The sequence below is a fragment of the Cricetulus griseus genome (genome assembly GCF_003668045.3).
Source record: "Cricetulus griseus strain 17A/GY chromosome 1 unlocalized genomic scaffold, alternate assembly CriGri-PICRH-1.0 chr1_1, whole genome shotgun sequence".
In the NCBI taxonomy this organism is placed as follows: domain Eukaryota; kingdom Metazoa; phylum Chordata; class Mammalia; order Rodentia; family Cricetidae; genus Cricetulus; species Cricetulus griseus.
Genome location: NW_023276807.1, coordinates 121,683,828 through 121,708,745, shown reverse-complemented (window position 1 = coordinate 121,708,745; position 24,918 = coordinate 121,683,828). Strand labels below are relative to the sequence as shown.

Below are 24,918 nucleotides of genomic sequence, written 5' to 3'. Positions count from 1 at the left end.
TTAAATATGGTTTTTAAATTTCTGAAATATAAAACACACATACCTAATAAAACTGGAATGCCCTAGAAATGATTTTTTAAAGTATATTCCATGTATTATTTAAGATATGGTTATACTATGTGTAAGTACAACCCAGGCAATATTTTGGTTATTAAGGAAGTCTTTGTAGTATTTCTGTTTAACTGGGATCCTGCATTTGATCAGACAAGTCTACTCTTGAAGCTGAAGTAAAAGAAGCGAGGTGGGGATGCCCTGCCATTTTTCTGCACCTCTGGCTCTGAAAGAGAGGCCTACAAGGTGATTGACACTTTCCCCTTCCAAGCCAGAGGGAGTGGCAGTCTCAGCCAGAATGGAGGAACTGTAAGGGGTCTGTTGGGGCGGAACACTTCCCTGGGAAATAGGAGAACAGGATTCGGAGCTGAACCTCTTTGAAGACCTTAGCAAAAGGTGTCTGGTGGTGCATTTAGCATACGGGGTTACCCTATATAAGCCTGTCAGTGGGGGTGAGGTGGGTTAAGGGAACCCAGATGGGGACACTGACCCCAGGGAACCCCCTTCAAGGCATGACTATTTGACCAGCTCCAAAGGTCAACAGTTTTATTAGACGTGGGGACTTTCCTGAAGGTTATTTTTGAAAAAAAGAAAAAGAAAAAGAGACAGAGGTGGGTGAGGTGGGAGTAAAGGTCACCCAGAGGGAAACAGGATCAGGGGTGGGAGGTGATGCAGAGCCCTCTTACTCTTTCTGCTTGAAGGCTCCTCTCAGTGTCTCCTGCTGTCTCCTGAACTCACATCCTCTCTCACTTATGCTTCCTGGCTCTCGGGCTGGAGGTGGACAGGTGGCAGGCCCGCCAACCAGCCTTTGTGTGAATGAAAGCTGCCCAGGCAGGCGCCCTCCAAGCCCCAGGGTATAATTTTCCCCTTCTCCACTTGTGAATTCCAGGCAAGGAGCTCAGCTGTCGTCGACCTCAGGGAATTTTTTCCACCAGGATTGAAATTGGGGTCAAGAAAACATGGGTCTGTAGAAGGCACTGTTCCCTGTGACTCAGATGAGTTTCCCTTTACTTTGTGCCTCAGAAGACGGTGTCTTTACCTCTTGGAGATGAAAACTTTGAATTTCATTATACTGAGAAAATGTTAGAAGAAAGTGACTGGCTTGCTAAACTTTCTGGTCTCTACCATGTTTTCTCCTTATCCATTTCCCAATGGACTAGCATGTGCTGAGAAGTTTTTTCTGAGTTCATTCTCCTAAGTTTATCACTCACTTTAGCAATAGTATAGCATTCCATGCCCCCTTATAGATGAAGTCATAACACAATGTGTTTGTGCAACTCAACTGTGAAGTGTGTCCCAGAAAACCACCAGTTAGAACACATCTCTGCTGCCTGGAGTTCCTAGAGGCCAGAGTTCCCCAGCTTATTGTCCAGGTAGTTATAGCTACATCTCAATGGAGAGTTCCCCCTCCCCCATGTCAGTGACAGACAATGGACTTTGCACACATGAACTCTCTGTCCTTCTAGGAGCGCTGAAAGGAATATATTCTCTTTGGACCTGATTTAGAAGTCAATGACGATCCTAGCATTAGTCACAGAAAACCAGATTCAAACCCAATTACAACCTCTGGTCATAATCCAGAGTCCAGGTAACCAGCTCTCACTAAACCTCTGAAGGGGGGGGGGCATCAACCACAGGTATGGATACTCTGCTTGCCAGGAAAAAAAAGGCAAACAACCTTCTGTTGAAAAGTGAGTTCATTTAGAATTGAATGGTAAGCAGGTTTTCCCCCAGGCTTCTACCACAACACAGTTCCCAACTTGTCAAGCGCTGGAGTCCCAAAGTTCATTTCCAAGAGGTTTTCCAGTCCTCACCCACCCCCAGCACTTTCCAGGCTGCCCTCTGAGCACCCCACACTCACCATGTTGTCTCTGGGTGACTTTCACATCTCTTCCTGACACCCTTCTTATTTTGCTATTCCCGCCCACCAAAACAGTATCCCCTCAAAGAAACCTGGAGAATATACATGTTGTGTTGAATTGCAAGTGTGTGCTTGCAGCTTATGTCTCTGATGAAATTCATTTCAGATGACAATGGAAATGTTATGCTTCCAGCAGACCCACAAATGTGTGTGCATGGAATGCATCCCTACCCTAGTAAGGCTGCTAATGAGTTATCAGGAGGCATGGGTTGCAAGAGGTAGGCAGAGAAACAGAAAATTTTCTCTGTCTCCAGGGTGTGTGGTTAGATTTAGATGACATTTTCCCTGGGACAGGGTTCATTGTTGGTTCCTTCCAAATATCCCTCCTCCTCACCCCTCCCATCTCCCACCTGTGAACAACACTGTCTCCAAGCTTCATGCTAAAATTCAGCTATAGATCAGCACTCTTAAGTTTTCCTGCTCTAACCTTACCCTGTTCTCCAGACTGAATTCCTACTTCCCCAGTACAGATGAACACAGTTGACTTTTAGTGGGAAGCCCTCTGTTGGGATAGATTCTTGCTACTTGGTTAATGGTTGCCCCCAATATCTTTTCATCTGCCCCCAGTCTCCTATGCCAAGGTGGATATGACTCTTCAGAATAGATGGTAAGGCTGTGAGATTTAAAGACAGACCTGGATTTGAGTCCTGGCTCTACCTCTAACTTAGGAGGCCTAGGTAGTCACGCGACTTCTCTGAACTTCAGTTTACTAATCTGTAAAATGGGAAACTTTATAAAAGAAATGGAGCTTTGAAGACTGGTAATACGTCCCGATTCAGTCAGAGTGTGGAGGACTTCATTTATTGATTCATTTTTGTCTTTGGTGTGAACCCATGAGGTAGATATTTCTAACTATCATAAAGAGGAGTAACGGTTCAAGAGATTTGACATTATGATCAATTCCTTCCCTTCCTTCTGCCTAAACTGTTGTGAGACCAGGATGTGACCTGTGTGAATGTCTGGCTGTGTGGATGGGAGAGGGATAACAACCTGCCCTGGAATAGGATTTTCCAAGCCAAGCCCAGTCACCCACAGCTGAGGATGAATCCCAAGAGTTCATTCCTTTCTTTAGTTCCCGTGTCCACAGCTTCCTTCCTTCCTCTGCCTTAACTTGTGGAATCTGCAAGTGGTCCAAGATTTTTTTCCTGTCCCTTTCTTTCCCTTTTTCATTTTCATTTTTTTTTTTCCACACAGCTAACGGCAGCTGCAGGGTAGTGGGGGCCGGCGGATGGCGGCAGCTGTTTGGATGTATGGGCTCTCTTGTCCTTTGCCTTTGTGAGTCAGGAGCTGTTTGTATATATCACAAGCCACCACCTGGCAAGATGTTTAGTTCCACCCATGTTTGCATGTTTCTTGCATGGGATCATGAATGCAGAAGGATAGGATGAACCTTGAGATATTGATTCCAGCCCCTCTCTGCCTTGCAGTCTTTTACTTAAAGGTTTTGTGGTTCGGCGGACAGCTTGGGACTTGCTCTCTGTTCCTTCCCACATACACACTGCAGAGATCCTATAGCCAAGCAGTACATACAAGCAGCATAGACTGGGAGATGCGCGCGCGCACCTGGCAGAAGGCAGGTGGCAGGCTTACCCTCTGTGCCTCACTGTGGGACTTCTTGGGGGATAAATAGCCTCTTTTCTCTAGCCTCAGTTTCCTCTTTTGTCAAGCTCAGAGGGAGCAGAGCACGTGATTCACTCACTCTTCCTCTGCCTTCGTGGGCCCTGGACTCTGACTCTCTGGTGAATTACATGGAACATCTGGCTATTCATACTCTTCTGTGTCACCCACAACAGGACAGTCCCCTTGGAACTGTTTGCTGAAAGCCTGTTCAAAGCGCCCTTCCTCCTTAGAGATGAGACTTCTCCCCGCATCCTCATTGCAGAATTCTTGTGTGGAAAATGTGTGGTTGTTTTTACGTCTTGTGAAGAGTAATAAGAATCCCACCGTGGTTCTAATCCCAACTCTATTGTGCACACTTGTTGTCTAGAGTGGAGAGTGAATTTTAACCAACATGGTTAATTTTCAAAGGCTTCCTAGTAACGGCAGATTTATACATGGTATTTATATTTAAGATACCCCTGCCTGCTGTTCCCTGTGTTTGGGCTCCAAAGGAGAGTATTGTCACCCTCATTTTTGGACTGGGAAAAACTGAGGTTAAAGGAAATGAAGCATTGAGGATTTGTCTGCAGGCTAATGGTGTTAGTTTCAAAACTTAAACTCAAATCTGTTTTTTCCTCTCTCTCTCTCTCTCTCTCTCTCTCTATCTATCTCTATCTCTATCTCTATCTCTCTCTCTCTCTCCCTCCTCACCTCTCAAAGATGGTTTTATTATGTAGCCCTGGCTGGAACAAGGTGGGCCTTGAACTCAGAGACTGCCTGTCTGTGCTCCAGAGTGGCCCGCAAGGGTTCTTCGGGGAGCCCTGTCTCTTTCTTAAACACACATCATGTAAAACAAAAGCCCCAAGGTTAATTTTCAGAAAATTTTAGGGTTCTATGCATTATTGTTTAGTGAAGATGTAGCCAACAAAGATCTGAATCACATTAACTAAACTCTACCTCACTCTGATGCCCTTAAATGTTCCTGAGGGCCATTGTTCTGTGTCTTAGACTTCCTTTTTTGATTTTATTTTCCACTGTTTAAAATATAGCTTCATTTTTTCCTGGCCTTTCATAAATGTCTCCACTTCAATGTTGAAAGATAGGCATTTGGCTCTATCAGAGTGATGGCCAGTAGAGGAGTCTGTCACCCGCTCCTTCTCATGTCCAGACCGCAGATCCCGGTATCATTTTGTGTGCAGTCATAATTCATGTTCCTAGCTCACCCTTGCCTGCTATGTCTGTATATAATTCATCCCTCATTCTCAAGTGTTCTTACTCTACTCCCTCACCCCGCCTCCAGGGCTAGGATTTGGGTAATGCTTGCTTTGTTTCCTAGATACCCAGTATACAGTAGGTGCTCAGTAATTGTATAGCACATGAATGAATGATTGAATGAATGAATGAATGAATGAATGAATGGACAAAATGCTATAATATCACAGCTAGTTTATGTTTGAAGGACAGCAGATACAAGGTCAGCTCTTCTGGGTCTCTCATTTAGCCCAGCAACTTCAAGTACTTCAAGAAGGTGGCTTGTTGTAGGCAAATAGCCACCTTCCTCAGCATTTTGAGATAAACTTATTGAAAATGAGACATCTAGAACTTCAAACACCCTGAGGGACCATAGACATCTTTGGTCCAGAAAACTCCTGGTGTTTGTCTGTGAGGCTGAGTGAGGAGGGCATGAGGTGACGTGAAGGGATCCGAAGCAGTAGCTGTGCTATTGGCTTCAGGAACCAGGGAGAAGCTTGCTCCCAGAACAGATAGCTCGACTATTACAGCCTGTGCCCCATCTTCAGCCGTGTCATGTAAGGTCATCAGAGAGAAGGTGAGGCCATTGAACATTCTATGCAGAGATTTCATGGCAAAGGGAATGACTATTTCACACATCCTGAGATAGGAACATCGAAAAGGAATTTACTTATTTATTGAGCCAAGAGCAGGAGCCCATGGCAGACCGCTTACTTTAACTATGTGTGGAGCCCGGGGCTCCCAGCCCAGTAGCACATATATAAGTTTTGAACTGAAGCATATTAAAGGTATCCATGATAGTCACTCACCTCAACAGTTGTGGGTAGAATAACCCAGTCATCTCGAAAAGAAACTCTCAAGCTAGGCTCCTCTGGAACCAGGTCTTGAGATGTTCTGGAAAGAGGCAGTGTCGTCCACCGCTGTGAGTATGAGACATTTGGTCCCAGCAAAGGAAGTGAAAGTGTCACTGTTAATGGGGGGAAAAACTGAACATTCCCTGTAATGGTAAAATGCAAACACAAGCCCTTTTCCCAGTGTGGGCTGGAGGGTTAGGAAGTAAGTTCCTTGGTGGTAGAGGGTGTTTATAATGACAAACTAGACAGTCTTCCTTGCTTCTTTTCCCTCAGCAGATCCTGTTTTTTGTTTTGCTTTAATATAAAAAAAATAGCCTAGAAATAAATTGCCAGGGGGGAAAGAGGCTAAAAGGAACTACAGTTCCTTCCTTCAGGCTGATTTGCTTTGCTTTTGTGTGTGGAGACTACCTTGGAAATTCTAACCAGTTATTTCTGTTGACTTGAAACTGCTGAGTGAATATTTGATCCTCCAAATCCCAGCTGGAGGCCTACTCATCATTGGTCTAGCTTTCTAGTCTTGTGGCTCTGATAACTGAGATACAGTGACATGAAATGATGAGCAGCAAGTTCTACTAACTTATAGCATGATATTCCCCATGGTCTCACAACCCCAAACTTAGCCTCTTAAACAAAAATGCCACTAAGGCATAGCACAGCTGTTCCTTTCTCAGTTCAGGCTTGATGCCAGCACAATCAGCAGTTCATCTGGGATGGTGGATGGGTGAGAGAAGTCTTCTGGCTTCAGATTTGGAGTTGAAATCGCAAGGCAGTCTCCATCCATAGGCCAGGCATCCTGTCATGACAATTGGATCACACATTATGGAGCATAACTGTGCACAATGGCATAGGTCTGTGACTTAAGAGTGATGTGACATTTTCAAGTTACTAAATCTCTTATGTGGCTCAGTTTGTGCTATAAGATGGGGATAATAGCGCTGCCTCTTTCCTTAGACTGTGGGAAAGATTAAGTAAATGAGTCCATGCAAAGCACCTAGTCCTGGGCTTGATAGACTATGGTGCCCATTGTCACCATTGTAAATGATGATTTCTTCTTCACATGGCCAGCTGAAGAACAATGAAGAACAATGGCCATGTCACAGGGTTGAAACAGGGATTTCAAACACATGGCCAGCTGAAGAACAGAGATGAATGAATTAGCAGTATTACCTCAGTCAGAACTCTCTGGCTCTCCATAGCTCCTTCCAAGGAACACAACATGGATCATGCACTCACTCGCCTTGGTACAGGTGACCACTTTGCTTTGGTTTTCCTGGGGCTTTGCCAGTGTTAGCATGGCAAGTACCACTCCCTGCGAAACCCAGTCTAAGCAAACTGGTTGGCTGGTTACCTGGGGCCTCTTGGGACATTGCTGTTTTCAGGGTACACTAATGATCAATCCTTCTAGCACCCAAGTTTCCTAACTTTATGTCATAATTAGGGAGTGAATGGAGCATGTCCAGAGGGTCATAGAGTATCACAAATGGTACAGATTGCTTTGCTAGGTCTCCCTCAAGCCTTCCTCATTAGTACTGTCTTAGTTTTCTCTTGTTAAATGTTTCAAGCCAGAGAAGGTGACCAAGCCCCAGCCCACCCAGCTTACCAAAGTGGAATGAATCATTTTGTTTTTCATTGCACAATTTTTTTTGTTAAGAAAACTATGGTGACTTATAGATTTTGATAGGCAAGACACTGCTGCCAAGTGCCTGGAAACTGTCACAATAATTAGCTGTAGTTTTTTTTTTCTCTTTTGGGGGCCCACCACCCAGCTCCCAAATAAATGCATAGAGACTTGCTGGTCTTACTGTGGCTTATTACTAGCCAGCTTTTCTAACTTAAATTATCCTGTTTCTCTTTAACTACATTTGCCTCTGAGCTTTTTAGCTTTCTTTATTCTATATATCTTTCTTTCCTTCTTACATTGTGGCTGGCCCCTGGAGTCCTCCTCTCCTTCTCCTTTTCTCACTCCTCACTCCCTCTACAGCCTAGATTTCTCCTCCTATTTAATCTCTCCATATGCCAGTCCCACCTCTTTCTCTCTCCTACCTAGCTATTGGCTATTCAGCTCTTTATTAGACCAATCAGGTGTTTTAGGCAGGCAAAGTAGCACAACTTTACAGAGTTAAACAAACAAAGGCAACATAAAAGAATGTAAGACATCTTTGCATCATTAAACAAATATTCCACAGCATAAACGAATGTAACACATCTTAAACTAAAATTCCATAATAATAAACCTAAAGTTAAACATGAAGTTCTGGTCTCTTCTCTCAGTCTGTTTGTAGCAATATGAGGGGACAGACCATATTCATGTTTGCATCTTGTAATAAAACTGAGTTAGCAGAGAAAGCCAGCTTGCACTGAGGTGCTGCCATTGGTATTAAAGTACTGAAATGGCACAATGAGGGTTGCTGACAAGATGTTGCCCATGTCTTGGGATTTCTGTGCTGAACCTCCTTATACTCTATGAACAGGTGAATGATGAGTACCAGAGAGGGGCTCCTGTGCCTGGGTCTATGGCTTTGTTGGCTCAGTGCCCCTGCCTTTGTGTCTTTTTCATAGAATGACTCACCAGCGTATGACCTGCTTCTGCGGATAGGTGGCAGCAATAACAGGTCAGTCTACTTTCCTGGGGCCATTATGCCCTGTGGCAGCAGCTAGAGCCTAGGTCAGGGTACAGCTGCAGTAATGTCCCCCATGGTAGGCACAGTAGTATAATTGACAAAACAGTTCCCATGGTGTGATTTGGGCAAAGGCATAGGGTGTCTGTGTCTCTCAAGGATACAACCTTTTAGTAAATCCCCTTTAAGCTTAAATAACTACACCAGCTTTTGCATGTATTATGACACCCTAAACATGAGCGTAAAGCAAACATTTACCTAGCTGTGAGTCATTAGCCTGGGCTTGGCTCACCTGGGTCCATTGCATGCTTTCAGTTAGGCTGAGGTTGGCTGAGATGATCTTGGTGGATCTTAGCTGGATGGCTCATGTCTAATCTGTGTTGTCGATCGTCCTCCAAGAAATAAACTCAAGCTTGATCATCAAACTTATTCTCAAAGAGAAGGGTAGTCAGCTTTTCTATCTCCCCGTGGATATGTATAAGAGCCCAACAGCTGATCTTTTGTTTTAGCGGGGGGGGGGGATTGTTGCTGCATGATTAACTCTCCTATCCTGGCTGATGATATACATAGTAAGACACAAGTCTTGAGAGATATTACATACATATATATATATATTTGTGTGGATAAACACATTTGAGTGGTACTGGTGGTACTTGGTGTTTGCATACCCTTTATGAATCTTAATAATATAACACAGGAGTCTTGATTCAAGGGTTCAGCCAGACACTTAGACATCTAACTGAAGATTGCCTTTCCCAGTCTCTCTAGTATCTGGTTGTATCTAGGAGCTGATCTGCTTTCTACGACTATAACAAATACCTAAGGTGATCCAATTATGAAGAAGAAAGGTTTATTTTGGCTCACAGCTTTAGGAGTTTCAGTCCATGATCAGACACATTGCTTTTAAGCCACTGGTGGACTTGTAAGAAGGCAATAACAAAGCAAACAAATATATGCACTTCATGGCTGGGGATAAAAAGGATACACTGGATCTTCAAAACCCTTCCAGGGAATGGTCTCAATGACCCAGCATCTACTACACTCCATTTCTTAAAGGTTCCTAATAGCACCACTCTGAGTGACAAACCTTTAACACAATGACCTTTCAGTAATACTGTAGGTTATAGTTCTGAACTATAGTAGTCCATACGGTCAAATTCAGGCCAGTGGAATGAAGCACAGAGTAGTGTAGGCACCAGATTGTTTAGTGTTGTCTAGCCCACCTTGCCCTGCTTGAGAAACCTAAGAGCTAGGCACCATCTTGGATGAAATGAACTGAGGTTGCTAGCCTTGGATCACTGCTCTGGTTTGGATGCACGAAAGAGAAATGAACTCCACCCTGCACTTTACTTATGTACTTTAGGGACACTTTGTTACAGTAGCCTAGGGCATCATCTGACTAATGGCATACTATATCCTTCCCTGAGACATTCATGGTATTCTGTAAACACACTAAAATTTCTGAGGTATCATTTGGGAAAGGAAACTTCAAATTTTCCCACTGATAGGAACCTCCCCACATCCGTGTGTGTGTGTGTGTGTGTGTGTGTGTGTGTGTGTGTGTGTGTGTGTGTGTGTGTGTGTGTGTGATTTTTTGATACACACTTTGGGAAGTATTCCTTACAGATATATCTCTAACATACACTTTCTCTTTGGGAGATCCTGGTAGCTAGGCACACTATCCACCCTCACCCCAACTCAGCTCTTACTGTTTTCTTCTTGGAAACACTGGAGAGTAGAAAAAGCAGGAGCTTGGCAACAAGACTGGTAGGCTTGAATCAAGATTCCTGTGACCTTTGTTCTCACCCTTAATCCCTCCAGTCCTGTTTTCCCATTTGTAAAGTGAGAACAAACAGGTTTCTTTTGTTTGCATCTCGCATGTGAAAGTGACTAAAAGAATAATGACAGACTAATAACTTACACCTGAAGAAGGACATCAAGAGAAACCAACAGATGAACCACTCAACTGTGCCCAGCCCAAATTGTTGGTTCATAGAGTCACAAGCCAGTGTAATGGTTGTTGTTTCAAACCAGTTTGGGGGTTGGAAAGATGGCTGTATCTGGACTATGGAACTACAACAGAGATAGTGGGTAGTTATGTACGATTCAATGGACCTAGTTTTGTGTAGTTAAGAGCATTTGGTTCATTGTCTTCTTCTTGCTCTGCTCTTCTTTCCTTGCAGTTTATGGCCCTAATGGAGCTTCTTCTGAGGTCTGCTCTGAGCTGGTTTTTTCCCAACAGAAGCATATCCAATCTGACAAATGTGTTTCCTTCTGTCACCTGTGTCTGAAAGTGATCAAACTTAAAAGGAAACAGAGAAATTAAGTCTTAAGAGTCACCAGGAAGAGCTTGGGAAAGGGTTCCATGTGAGGTACTTGTCACACACATGTGAAGATCTGAGCTTGAAGCCCAAGAATGCATGGAAACCCTAGCATGGTAGCACAGCTCTATAATCCCAGAATTCCTATGATGAGGTGTGAGATGGAGGCAGGAGAATCTCTGGAAGCTTGTGAACCTAGCAGATGAGCAGCAAACACCAAAAAGACAGTTCCTGGGGCCAGAGAGACGGCTCAGCGGGTAAAAGCACTCATTTCACAAGCCTGATGACCCAAATCCCATGCCTGGAGCTCATGTATGGGTGGAAGGAGAAAATCAACTCCACAGAGCTGTCCTCTGATCTCCACACATGTACCATGGCATAAGCACATCTGCGTCTAAATACACTCACAAATATATATCACACACACTTTTGAGAGTGCTCGCACATCCACACACACTGACACCCACCCCCACACATGCATATACTCTCATTAAATTTATATGTACACATACACAAGATATCACAAGAAAAACTACAACCATTCACCCTCCTTTGTGCTCTGGGATATTCGGGGAAAGTGACTTTCACTTCCTCATTCTTTCAAGCATCTGGATAGCTTTAGGCCAGCAGTGAAGAATGGGACCTGCTTACTGTTTTTTTTTTTTTCCTAGCAGATGACACATGGCATTAGAATTCAAGCTAACAAGGAATAATTCAAAGTCTACTGTGTTGGCAGAACTCTCTCTATTTGCTGAGTCTGTGGATCAAGGGGAAAATTGAGTGGTAAGTTGAGCTGGGAGGACTCCTACACGGGACATCCCATGACAGTGAAGCTTCCTCCTCCCTTCCTCCTCTGCAAGACCATCAGGGTGCGATCCACATGGGAAGGTCAGCCACTTACTGACTTCTTTTCTCATCATCTAGAGGGTTCAAAGCTCTTTGAAGGTGACTTTTGCTAACCAAGAGCTGGGGGTGGGGTTCAAGTGACAGATACCAACTCCAGCTAGCACAAGGGTGAACTGAATTTGCTTTAAGGATACCAGGGACGCTTGCTGGATCAGAGGGATAGGAGAAGAGCCAGGCCTTGACTTGAGCAAAGCTGGCCTAACCTTGGAGAGCACTGAAACTGGGGTCCACAGACCAACCACTTGGATCACTGACATGTGAGAGGAATGGGATTGATTAGTCCAGCCTTCCATTCACCCTTACTAACAACCCCAAGCAGGACTGTGAGGCACACCTGTGACTTAAGAGATGGTACCAAGAGAAGGAGGATTTATTGTGAAGCCTGAAGTCCTTATGAAATCACCTGATTTTATGTATCACTTATCTTTTGTGCAGAATAAACCACTTTAACACTTGTTTTAAACAATCACTATGCTTGCTCATAATTCTGGCTCAAAAATGTGGGCTGGGCTCAACTGGATGGTTTATTTGCTAGTTTCTCTTGGGTTCATTCTTCAGGCACTAGCTATCTGGTCTGTCTTATTCCACATTGTTTCTCATCTTCAGGTAAGCTTTCTTACGTCATGGTCTCAAGGAAGTCAGAAAAGGCAGATTTAGAGACACTTTTCTTACTTTACATTTGTTATTGTCCTGTTGGAAGTGAATTGCATCATCAAGCCCAGAGTCAGGGGCTGAGATCCAGACTCACTAGGAGGAGGGGCAAAAACCGTGCACAAATCCATTGCCATGTTTTTATAATAAATAGTCTACCTTATATTGGCTTCTATCCATACATTTTTCTATTTTAACGTCTTTTTATTGTTCTTCAATAGCTGAATAAATTACTAATAAGTTTTTACTAATAAATTATCTAAATAAATAACAATAAATACCACCCATGTGAAGAGCTAGGTTTAATCAGAAATACTAGTTCTATTTTTCTGAAGAAATATGAAGCACAGGAATGATGGAAGAAGCTGGACAGGTTCTTTACCTCATGACCAAGACTTGAATTAAATCTAATTTTTAAAAAATGTAGACTTATTTTATATGTATGAGGTTATAACACATGAGTACTTGGAGTTACAGATAATTGTGAACCACCATGCGAGTGCTGGCAATTGAACTTAAGTTCTCTGTGTAAGTAACAAGTATTCTTCCCCCCACTTTCCTCATCTGTTTTTTTCTCTTTTAAAATTATTTTTTTTCATTCCAATCCCAGTTGCCCATCCCTCCTCTCCTCCTGCTCCCCCAACTTCCCGCTCCTCCCATCTGTTCCACAGAAAGGGTAAGGCCTCCCCAAAGAAGTCTACTAAGTCCGTCTCATCATCTCGGTGAGGCAGGACCAAGGCACCTCTCCACCCCCACAATCCTGTGTCTAGGCTGGGCAAGGTATCTCTTCATATAATGGGCTCTACCAAGTCAGTTTGACCATTTGTGTTAGATCTTAGACCCACTACCAGTGGTCTCATATATTGTCCCAGTCAAACCATTGCCACCTATATTAAGGGAGTCTAGTTCAGTCTTATGCAGGTTCCCCATTTGTCAGACCTGAGTCAGTGATCTCTCACTAGCTTGGGTCAGCTGATTCTGTGGCTTTCCCCATTATGATCTTGACTCCTTTGTTCATATCATCACTCCTCCCTCACTTCGATTGTACTCCAGGAACTTGGCCCATTGGTTAGTTGTGGATTTCTGCATCTGCTTCCATCTGTAACAAATACTCTTAACTGCTGAGGCATCTCTTCAGTGCCTATATCCAGTTGTTTTAAACAACTTTTTTCTCTTTCTTTCTTTCTTTCTTTCTTTCTTTCTTTCTCCCTCCCTCCCTCCCTCCCTCCCTTCCTTCCTTCCTTCCTTCCTTCCTTTCTTAAACACAGTGTTTGAACTGATAATCCTCCTGCCTCAGCATCTCAGGTGAGGCTCTAGGTCACACACTATCATATGCCCTGCAAAATATGACTCTTGCCCAGCTGATATTCACAGTGTCAGATGTCAGAATAACAGTTTCAGTGTAAATCGGGTATCCATCATGTTAACAGATGCCTGAGGTAAGTGACATCCACAGAGAGGTTGATCAGGGCTCAGAGCTTTATATGTGTCTGTCCTGGAAGGTAGGGCCCACTACTTTAGTCTGTGATGAGGTTGTTTGACATGGTAGGAATATTGAGTAGAGCAAACTTCTCATCTTGTGGCTGAGAATTGAATCTGCAGCAGGAGGAGACAAGGTCCTACAGTCCCACTAAAGAACGAATTTCATCTATTCTCATGCAGTAAAAGTTCTTCACCTTCCAGTAGTAGCCCCATGTTAGACAGCACAGTTGGGGATTAGAGGGACACTTGGCATTCAAACTGTGGCAACTTCCATTAGCGGCAGCAATTGTCATTGGGTGACTACTTCCTCCATAGTAGAATGTTTTTGATCTGCATTTCCAATTCTTGCAATAGTGTCAAGCAGTCATAATCCTTCCCACTTTGTAGTTCAGGAACTGCAGCCCACAGGTTAAGCTTCCTGCCTCTATTGCTATAGAATGGACAATGGTCCCCCAAAGGTCCATGTGTTAAAAGGATTGGAGTGCTACAGATAGGATTTAGCTGATGAAGTGCTTGTCATGCGAGCATGAGAGCCTGCCTTCCATCCTTTTTCCTTTATTCATTCATTTATTTTTATGCATCTATGCAGGTTTTTTTTTTTTGTGTGTGTGTGTGTACATGTACTTGAGTATGCATGTGGAAACCAGAGGCCAATGTCTTATGTCTTTCTTAGCTGATCTCCACTTTGGCTTTTTGTAATAGGGTCTCTCAGTTTTTACTTAGAACTTGCTGATTAGTCTAGTCTAATGGCTAGAAAGCCCCACGGATCATCTGCTTGTCTCTACTTCCTGCCTGCTGTCTCCTCCTCCACCTCTGGAATCACAAGTGCATGCTGCCATTGTCAGGTTCCTCCCTCCCTGTCATGGGTTCTAGTAATCTGAGTTCACCATCTTGAAAGGTCTTCATTTGAAAGATTCTATTCCCTCTTGCCTCCAAGTTCCTGTGGGTACTACCCACATTGTATTTCCAGTTATGCACTGACATGAGAGGCTGTGGAGACTATGAGTCAACAGCTTTGCAGGAGCTCTGTGCTGAGGAAGGAGGTGAGCAGGGCTAAGAGAGCAATGGGAGAGCTCTGGTCCCTCCTACCTCTTTGGTTCACACACAAAGTGACATATGATTGGTCATCACTTGGGACAGAGGACATCTTTCTTGTGACTTTCTTTTCTTTTTTTAAAGATTTTATTTATTTATTACGTATACAACATTCTGCTTCCATGTATGTCTGCACACCAGAAGAGAGCACCAGGTATCATAACAGATGGTTGTGATCCACCACGTGGTTGCTGGGAATTGAATTCAGGACCTCTGGAAGAGCAGTCAGTGCTCTTAACCTCTCAGCCATCTCTCCAGCCCCTCTTGTAACTTTCAAAGCATGAGTGTACCATCTCCTGGGCCCATCCTGGTTAGCAAACTCACTTCATCCATTCACTTTCTCAACTCCATCAATTGAAGAAGGATACAGCATGAACTTAGTTATCAAGAGCTTAAGCAAGTGATAGCAAGCCATCTGGTCAGTTTCACTTGTATCTTCCTTATCAGCTGTGTGAGCTAAAATGTCCTTACAGTTTGATTGTACCCTCCAAAAGTTAATCTCCAAAATCATGTGTTAATGGAGTCTGGAGGTGAGGCATTTAGGAGGTAATTAGGATTAAGGGGGGACATGAAGGTGGGGCCCAATATAGCATTAGTGGATTATAGAGAGAGGAATATAAATGGGCAGGAAATGCTTGCTCTGCTTGGCCGTGTGACACCCTGTACTAGGTTAAGATGCAGTAAGAAGCCCTTACCAGGTACCAGGCACATGGCAGCACCATGCTCACAGGCTTTCCTGTCTCTGGAGCCATAAACCAAATAAGCTCTTTCAGATGAACTGATTTCAGGTATTTTTTTTTTCAAGCAACAGAAGACAGGTTGTGCCATACTTTCATTCAAAATTTGAGTAAGAACTTTATATAAATGACACAGACTTTCTGTGACAATGGAGAGGATACATGCATAGCACTTGCCTAGCTGTGACCTTGTGAAGCATGCATTAATGTTAGTGGGGAACCATTCTGGCTCTACCAAGTACCAGCTCTGGGATGTCCTTCAGGCTTCCCTGTGAAACAAGGCTTTGTCAGGTTGCTATAACAGCAATCTGAAAACAGCAGCTCACACATCACGCTTTCTCAGCTTGACTTCTTTAGATCTTTGGGATCCTGGGCAGCCTGTCTTAGAAATATTGCCAATCTGGGGTGGCAGATCACGAACTGGAAGGTATGTGTCAACTCTGTCAACATTGTATCAGCCAGCATGGTTGAATAGTCACCCTTGAGTTCAACAGTTCAGGGGTAGATAGTATTCCTACAGGGTGGGGCAGAGAAAGGCAGAAAATGGTCATGTTTAATCACATAGTGGGCTGGCTCTTTATCCTGACACCTGCCTTCTGTGGGGTTTCTGGCACATGGTGGGGACTCTTGAATAAGAACGTTTATCCTCTTGAGTGTTCTGGTGTTCCCTCCACTCCCAGTTTGGCTTTAAGAGTCATCTAGATCTAGGCGATCCTCTTGTGCCTTATTTAGCTCAACATCTGGAGAGACTCAACTCTGCTACATATTTGTTCCTAAGTCACAGAACTGCTCACTGAGTTGGCTGCCGAGCCACCTTTTCCAGGCAGGCAAAGAGGAAAAATTTATTTGCAAAGAAAAAAAGAGGGTTCCTTATAGCAGGGCTGAGGCCTCCTTTGAAGATGGGCCATACCCTGAAATGAGAGAGGGTTGAAAACCACGGCATCAGACAAGCAGGGCCTTGGGTGATAAAAGACCATTATTGGTTGGTGACATGATCTCAGATCATTCCTTCTCTCTGTGCCTCAGTTTCTTCAATGTAAGAGGGGGTTGGGGGACAGTGACTGTGTCCTACATCATGGAGTTGGGAGTTAAAATACATTAATGCATAGTTTGGTTTAATAGGACAGTCACAATTCTCATTGATAGTGTTATGGAATATATCTGATCATAACATTAGTATCAATTTGATCATAAATATGAAAGAGATTGTTGAGTGTACAAAATGTGAAGCACTCCTTGAGTCATTGGAGCTCCTCCGAGGCTCATGAAGAAGAGAAAGTTATGCTATTTTGCTGCTTAAATTGCTGGCAACAATTTGATACAATCATTTGCCATTAGTCATGGCTGACTAAATTTTTTTTCTCTACTAGATGGAGTGAGTGTACAAAGAAAGACGTGGTGCAGGTTCCAGGAATAGGAAAAACAAGATATTGAGTCTTTGGGCAGTTCTGGGAGATGAAAGCCAGGTGGGATGCTCAATTCGTTGGCTGGGTGCCTCTTGGTATCATTTCCGTATTCTGCTCTGTGTTGCTCAACTTTCACCATCTCCATCATCAAAAAATATTTTTAGTTGCTTTCATTACAGGAAATGGTTGGCATTGTTCTCAGGGTTGATCAGAAGGGGGAACACGAGTTGTCTACCATTGGGATGCCTGTAAGTAAAGGTTAGGAAACACGTCTCAGCATCTCAAGGTTGCAGTGTGTACTTTTAGCAGACTTGGTAGGGCCCGGAACAAAGGTGGGGTGAGCTTCTTTACACTGTCATCAAATGTCACAGCCATTCACCAAGAGAATGAATGGCCTCCCGAAACCCTCCAGTCTATAAGATGGGGCCATCATTGTCCCTGTCCTTGCCATTAACATTGCAAGCACTGACTTGTGTTTAGCTCACTGTGTGTCCCTGCTTTAGTGCTTCAGTGTCTCAAGGCATGTCACCTAATATCAATCCTTGGAGAGGTTTTCATTTTATTTTCCTTCAGTCTGGAAGACACGAGGAGATTGAATAGTTTCTCTAAGGTTGTCCTGTTTGGGCCTTTGTAAGAATAGGCTGTAAGAACTGTCATCAAGCTAGGTGAGTGTTTGCTGTGTAGAGACCCCTTTAGAGTAAATGTAAAATGTGTATGGTGATCCCTTTAGGACAAACTTAGTTCAATGAAGTGAAGTGGTCTCTGATCCAGGTCCTTTCTCAGCTCTCCATGATTCAAGTGATGTGAACCCTTTGACGTTGAGAAAGCCATCCATTTCCTTCTGAAGCTTGACTCTGTTCATTTTAGACCTTCCCCAGATTCTCTCATGGTGGGGTCAGTGGGGAGAGCATGTTGCCTACTCTTCCTGTGTCTATGAATGGTGGGTGACATGGAATTCCTAGGAGAGAAATACAAAGAAAAATCACATCCACTACATTCTTATCTTTTCTCCCAGAGGGAGAAGCAGCTTGCTCTTGCTGGGAGGGTCTTCTGTGAGCAACACAGGTTGGCATTGCTGTACTCTAGAACGGCCTCCTAACTGGAAGCAGGCAACCTCCCTTCCCTGTAGGCTCAGATTGTGACTCGGGACTCCAGCTCCTGTTGTGGGAGATGGGTTCTCTTAGGTCTTTAGCCAGGGGAAGGATTCAGAAGTGCAGTGGGCCTCACCATCTTCCACTGTCTCCAGTCCATCAGGAGCAACACTGTCTTCATGCCATTTCTGTGTCCTCTGCTTGTTTCTTGTTTGGATTAGTGTGAACCTTGACCTTTCCCTGGAGATGTGGTTCTTGCTTCCCTGACACCACAGACTATGAGCTGATAGCCATACTTGCTTTACCTACCCATGTTAGTCTTCTGGGCAGACTCCAGCACGTACCCCAACTTTAAAACTCATGTTTTTATTTGATATCCCCTCCTCCTCTACCGACCTTACTAGTTTTAAGTACTTCTGAATATTGATGCCTCCTTACCTATTTCCCCAGCACAGATCTCTCCTCCAAACATCAGAGTCATCCAGCTGTGTACTTGATTCCCACACTCCACCCTATGCCTAATGAACTATGCATTTCCATAAAAGAATTCTCAATTCTTCATTTCCCACAAATCAGCTCCTTTTAGTTTCTCCAGCTTGGTAGAAGGCACAAGTGTCTGATCAGTAACTCAAGGAAAGAGCTAGGTGTTCCCTTGATTTTACTGTCTTCTCCAATTCCATGTCAAATTCGTCAAGGTCTGTAGGGAATTTCCAAGCATCCTCACCTCTCCCTGCACTAGATGTTAGCATGCATCAAGACCATATAGGTAGTCTGTAAAGGTCAAACTACAGAGGCTGGGAGATGGCCCAGTCAGGAAAGTGTTTGTCACACAAGCACAAGGATCTAAGCACTCCTGTCAAATGCCAGATACAGTTGTACAGGCCTGAAATCCCAATGCTCAGGAGGCAGAGAGAAGAGACTCTGTGGTGCTTGCTAGCCAGCCAGTCTAGGCAAGTTGGTGACTCAAGTAGGTACAATGACAGGCCCTGTCTCTTAAAATAAGGTGGAGAATGTTAACAGTAGCCTGGGAAGTTTTCCTAGATTTTTAAGGGAACTTAACTTAGAGCAAACCAGGATTTGTGTCTTGATCACTGAAAAGCATTTTGGGCTTAGTTAGTTTATGAGGGTAAGATGGATGTTTTATTAAAGATATATAAAAAGGTTAATAAACATAGGCTTGAGCACAAGGGTTAAAAGAGAGGTGCTCAGAAGAAAGCAAGACAGCTTACGGGTGTGTTGGAGGTGGTATGTGCTTTTAAAGGAAGAATTGGGGAAAGTAAGATGTACTTAGTAGGGATACAACAGGCTCCTCAAGGCACAGCACAGTAAGCAATTAATTGTCTAACCATTAACCATATATACCATTTTGCTTGCTCTCGTTACACATCAAAAGGTTGTTTTGAAAGTGAAACAAGGTTGGTGGCTCTGGAGATGCCTCAAATAGAACTGGGACCTGCTAAGGTAAAGCCAGGGTCCTTGGTGGGTTGCACAAGAGGTTTAGTGAACCTATCTTTGCCACATAAAGGGTTTTTTTGTGTGTGAGATTCCTAGAAAATTGCTAGTTTATGGCTGGAAAGGGTGAAAGGCCTTAAGCAGTAGTTAGTTGTCCTGAATTTCCTGCTGCTTCTGTACTCAGAGGCCTCAGCCAGCTGCCTGCATGAGGGCTCCTTTTCCTTCTCATGCCCTCAGACCTTTCTATCCTTTCTCAGAGAGTGATGAAGACTCCCAGCATCTACCACTGGCCAACACATACAGACAGGCAGGTATACGCATGTGAGCGCGCTCGTGCACACACACACACACACACACACACACACACACACACACACACACAAACAAACACACACACAGCATAATGGCCGTGCCCCTCCTTCAAGATTCAGAGTCAAGTGAGTTCAGGCTGGGACCTGACATTTGCACTTTTAATAAAGTTCCCAGAAGGTATGGAAGCTGCTGGCCATGGGCCCATCAAGCTTCCCATCATTCCTCACTTGAGTTATTGCAATAGCCTAATAACTATTTATATATTTTTAAAATATTTTTTGAGATTATAACATATCATTTCCCCCTTCCCTTTTGTCTCTCTGAATGTGCTCGGGCAGTGGAATTTATAGTTGTACTCACTCCATTCTGTGGGTTTCCCCCCTCCTCTTCTGACTTTCTAATTCCATATTGTTAAAATATCTTCCTTAAGTTTGGGGAAAGTCCATCTTTGGTAGTTTTACTTCCAGAAGTTAAAAACCTAGAAAATTCAAGTTCCTAGTTTGCAACTTGGGTATAAGATGGTGGCCCAGGCTCTACCATTTGACTTACTTGGAAGACTCCACTGGGTGGTAAGAGAAACCTAAAGAAGGATACTTTGGACAAAATCCTCTTTGAGGTAATGGGGGGAGGTTGGACGAGATTCCACACATACAAGCTTACCTCAGGGGCATTCAGATGGTTCTGTGGCTTAAAGAATTGGCTTTACCCTTGACTCTGAGTTGTAGTCTTTTCTTCCTTCCTTCCTTCCTTCCTTCCTTCCTTCCTTCCTTCCTTCCTTCCTTCCTTCCTTCTCCCCTCCCTCTTCCTTCCTTCCTTCCTTCTCCCCTCCCTTTTCCTTCCTTCCTTCCTTCCTTCCTCCCTCCCTCCCTTCCTTCCTTCCTTCCTTTCTTTCTTCAGAATCTTCAAAACATCTATGAGCTGTACAATATTATTTGGGAAAAGTTATTACACTTATTTTATTCTGTGTGTACGCGTGTACGTGTGCACACATGCCTATGCCCGTGTGTGTGCACATGTACTCATGTCGCAGCATGCCTGTGGAGGCCAGAGGACGATTTGCAAGAGGAGTTAGTTCTCTCTGTGTGGGTCAAACTCAGTCCCTCAGAATTGACAGCAAGCTCCTTTACCCCTAGACTCACCTCACTGGTCCACAATATAATTTTAAGATGATTTTCTTTTCCTAGTAAAAGCAGTCAGTGCACTTCGTTATTTGCAACTAAGAACTCTGTGGTACATCCATTCACACAGCAGTAAGACCAGAGCCCTTGCATACTTTTGAGATACAATCCCTTGAATGCAGACTACTGCTCCCCTCACAACACCTCTAAGGACCAGACAGACCTCCTGTGCCTGCTCCTGCTCTCACCCAGCTTTGATACCCTTCTATACTCTGACAGAGCTATTGCTCATTTTCTTGAACACACAGCTTGTCCCCACCCTAGACCTTTGCCTCTGCTGTTGTTTCTTCATGGAGAATGACCCTTTTGGATCCTTTTGAACTGGCCTTTTCCTCATTTTACAGAACTCAAGTTGTTCAACTTAAAAATGACAACTGTATAGGAAACTCTCCCCAACTATGCAATCCAACATGGCTGACATCACACAGAAGTCTGATTTTTTTACTGATTGTTTACCACTAGGATTTCTTATATATTTGCTTCCTGTAGGTCCTTATTCTATGATGCCTAAAGCAAATATGTGTCATAGGTGTATGAATTTTGTTGATAAGTATTTTCTCTCAGATTATTCCTTGTCTTTCCATTTTTTTCTCAGTGTTGTTTTGAGAATCATGAACACTTTTAGTATGATAGAGAATGTGACAATTTCGAACCCTTTGAAATTTAGATTCCTTCATGATCCACCAGCTCTTCCCCGTCCAGCCCTTCTTCTATGCAGAAGTTTCTGGTGTGATACACCGTATCTTTAGGATCATTTTGAGAGTTTTGAGACAATCCCTCCCTGGCCTTCACCAGCAGTTCCCAAGACCATTGACAAGTCCATTGCTTCCCACCAGCCCAAACTCTGGCTATGGGGCTACAAAGTGAGCTTCCTATGAATAGACCCACCACTGGGGGTCTGTGTGTGCTGGCACATCGTTCCAGGCTTCCTTTGGCTCATCTTTCCCTTTCTTCCCGCTGGGAGTCTGAGTGCTCTGCAGCTGTTCCAAGAGCTGGCTGCTCTGACTGGCAGAAGAGCAAAACAAAAGATGTGAGGTGGTGACTCCCCACATCTGCACTGCTCCAGAGAACACAGAGCTGATGCCTTTAGCAATGGGGGGCTTTCAGGCTCAGGACAGAGGAAATGTACCCTGAAGGGGAAAGTTTCCCTTCTAGCTGACAGAGCCACTCATCAATGGGCAAGGAACATCATGAAACGGAACATTAAGCTTTGATGAACTGCAAAGCCTCAGAGGTTTAAGCTGTGAGTCAACAGAGACCTTCTAATCTATATAAACACTCTGCACGCAAATTCCCACCCAGCTTGGGGCCTTATTTGGTTGGAGTTTCTGACTGTCTCTCACAGGAGACAGGGCTCTGAGGTGAGGCAAGTTGCTGTGGTTTTCTGGGTAGCTGCCTACAAGGAACTCTCCTCAGACATCCCCCATCATTGTGGGGGCGGGTCACTTCCCAAGCTCAGCTCTTGTGACTATGGGTCCTCCTGGGCCTCCACTCCCAGTTTCTTCTTCCACTTCTGAGGCGTGGTCAGGGACTCTTCAAATAGCTCTGATCTGTCAGTCTCCTTTTTTGTCCTAAAGGCTTTCAGCCCAAGGGCCAGCACTGGTTACACGGGCTGAGCGGAAGAGATGCTAGCTGGAGCTCATTAGTGCCAACTGAAAGCTGGTGGTTTCTGCAGGCATCACATTTCCATTGGGTCTCAGCACACCCTGTGTGAGTGTGAGTGTGTGAGTGTGTGAGTGTGTGTGTGTGTGTGTGTGTGTGTGTGTGTGTGTGTGTGTGTGTGTGATTATTGCTCTCATTTTATAGACAAGGTGACTGAAGCCTGGGGCAGAAGGTCAACAGTACCTTGGGTCACTGGTGCTCATACCTGGAACAGAAAGAGGAGACAGGCTATTTAGATGTATTAAGAATAAAGAAAACAGAACTTTCTGTATGATAATCTTCCTTGAGCATTTTCAGATATTGCAAACTGGGGGAGGGGAGGGTGTTTAGCACCACAACTTCTGTTTAAGCATTCTCTTCACTTTGTGGTTCTCTTTTCTGATGTCAGGGGTGTTTGATGTGTTTGTCAGATGTGTTTGGCACATATCCAGCTAATCAGGTGACAACCATACAGCCCCATCAGGCCAATCAGTAGAAATGGGACTGAGTTGGGACCTGTGAGGATGCCAGAGTCAGAAGTGATAGCTCCAGCGCTTACTGGCAGCCATCTTTTGACACTGAGTGGAGTGAAAATCCCAGAATGGAATCAACCTATGAAAGAGAACCAAGTCCAGAGAGACAGCACCAGATCCTGAGCTCATCCTGTGACCATGAGAACTAGGTCACAGATGCTTAAGTCATATGTCCTTATAAAAGTCACATTTTTGCTGCTGTCTATTTGGGGAAAGCTTATTGCCCCATGGAACTGAAGGGACATAATGCCCCTTCAGTGACCCTGTGGTCTTTCTCAAACAGTAGATTAATATGTGAGAATTATAAAGCAGGGCCTGGCACAAATTAACATAGCTCAAAAACAAAGTAATACAGTTGGGCTGCGGTAAGGCTCAGTGGTGGAGGGCAAGACAGGTTCCTGAACCACAGGAAAAAGAGAATGGGTGGAGGGGGAATGAAAGAGAAAAGAATGGACAGGCTGTTTATCCCTCTTGAATGGAGATAGAGGAGGAGTAGATGGGGAAGAGGTAGAAGGAAGTAGGGGAAGAAACTGGAGGAGAGGAGGGAGAGAAACCATGGTTAATATTTAAAATAAATAAACAAATAAGCACATAAATAAGAATGGACAGGTTGTTGCTCATGATGAAAACAGTGACCACGATGACAATGATGACCAAAGGTCTGTCGTGACAATTTTCTAGTGAAATCATCTAAATTTTACAGGTCTGATCCCCATTGGGATGCTGGCAATCAGAGAGGTGCCTTGGGAAATCTAGCTTTGTCCTCTAAAGTTACCTCCTCAATTCATATTGGAATGTGTCCATAGTCACCATTTTTGGGTCACTCAAAGAGGATTCTTGCTCTGGTTTGTTCACATGGCCAGAGGCTTGGAGGCCAGGATAAGGGAGTTACAGGGAAGGGCTTAGCGGGTATACCTGGACTGCATGCCAAGCATGGAGGTGGAGGTAGGAGTGAGGTGGACCTAAGGCAGATGCAGGAAGCCACAATATAAGAGGAAAAGCATCCTTTGGCTTCCTGGCTTATGAAGTGGGGCCCAAGTCTGAGCTTCTTCTCAAGAAGGGTTGCAAAGAATGGCTCTGAATGGCCATGGCTTAACACACTTGGGCTTTCCATCTCAGGTCCTCTGCTGGGTAGAGCCATCCCTATGTCAGAGTTATAACAGCCTTCTTCTGGGAATCCTGAAGGTTTGCACGTAGGGACCCATCACTCAACAAACAATGGAGGTTTCCTTCTAACACCTGTATCTAGTTCCTGGTTCAAGGCTCTTGCCAAGGGCAGAAGGACGAGCATGGGCAGGCATGCAGAAGGCTCCTGGGAAGAGCTTCTGGTGAGGGAAAGCCCCTGGAGACCAGGCTTCAGCTGCCTCCTGGCAACATTTATGACGATGGGTAGACAATTGACTAACCGATCGGAGCTTCAACTTCCTCAGCTGTATAATATTTTCTTCTGTTTGGTGGGATGATTGTACTTAAATCTTATGTCTACCACTTCCTATGAGAATAAGCCACAAGCCATGAAGCCACAAGTCAGCTTCACCATCTCTAAATGGGGACAAGATGCCCCCTTCAAGGGTCATGGTGAAGGTTTAGTGAAATGATGACTGCAAACAGCTCTCAGAAGGTTGGAAGGATTTGCCAACTCCATTACGTGTGTATACCCAGCCTTGTGAGACGAAGCTCATTTCTCTTCAGTAATTGGGAGAGATTTGGATATGAATGTGACTCTACCCACAGGGTACACTGAAGGCACAAAAGGAAGAGAGATCCTCTGTACCCATAAACCCCTTTTAATGCTCTACTTTTGCCATCTTGGAAAGGG

The 24,918-nt window shown here is 44.2% G+C and overlaps 3 long non-coding RNA genes across 5 annotated transcripts in view; 1 reads left to right on the top strand and 2 right to left on the bottom strand.

The window, feature by feature from the left end:
• Positions 1-5,000: 5,000 nt before the first annotated feature.
• LOC113831607 lies at positions 5,001-8,880 on the bottom strand. The gene is made up of 2 exons (XR_003479467.2): positions 5,632-8,880; positions 5,001-5,462 (listed from the first exon to the last, which is right to left on the bottom strand). It is a non-coding gene; the product is annotated as an uncharacterized LOC113831607 (long non-coding RNA).
• A 2,233-nt stretch (positions 8,881-11,113) lies between these two features.
• LOC103161475 overlaps positions 11,114-24,918 on the top strand; it is a 34,951-nt gene continuing 21,146 nt past the window's right edge. Inside the window, exon 1 of one of the 2 annotated variants that reach the window (XR_004772279.1) lies at positions 11,114-11,503. This is a non-coding gene — a long non-coding RNA (uncharacterized LOC103161475). The remainder of the gene's footprint in view (positions 11,504-24,918) is intronic. The other variant, XR_003479468.2, reaches the window with a different exon arrangement.
• Positions 14,256-24,905, bottom strand: LOC113832265. 2 transcript variants are annotated; one of them, XR_003479469.2, is made up of 2 exons: positions 22,771-24,905; positions 14,256-17,850 (listed from the first exon to the last, which is right to left on the bottom strand). It is a non-coding gene; the product is annotated as an uncharacterized LOC113832265 (long non-coding RNA). The 2 variants fall into 2 exon arrangements; XR_003479470.2 differs by lacking the exon at positions 22,771-24,905 and adding an exon at positions 18,120-20,532.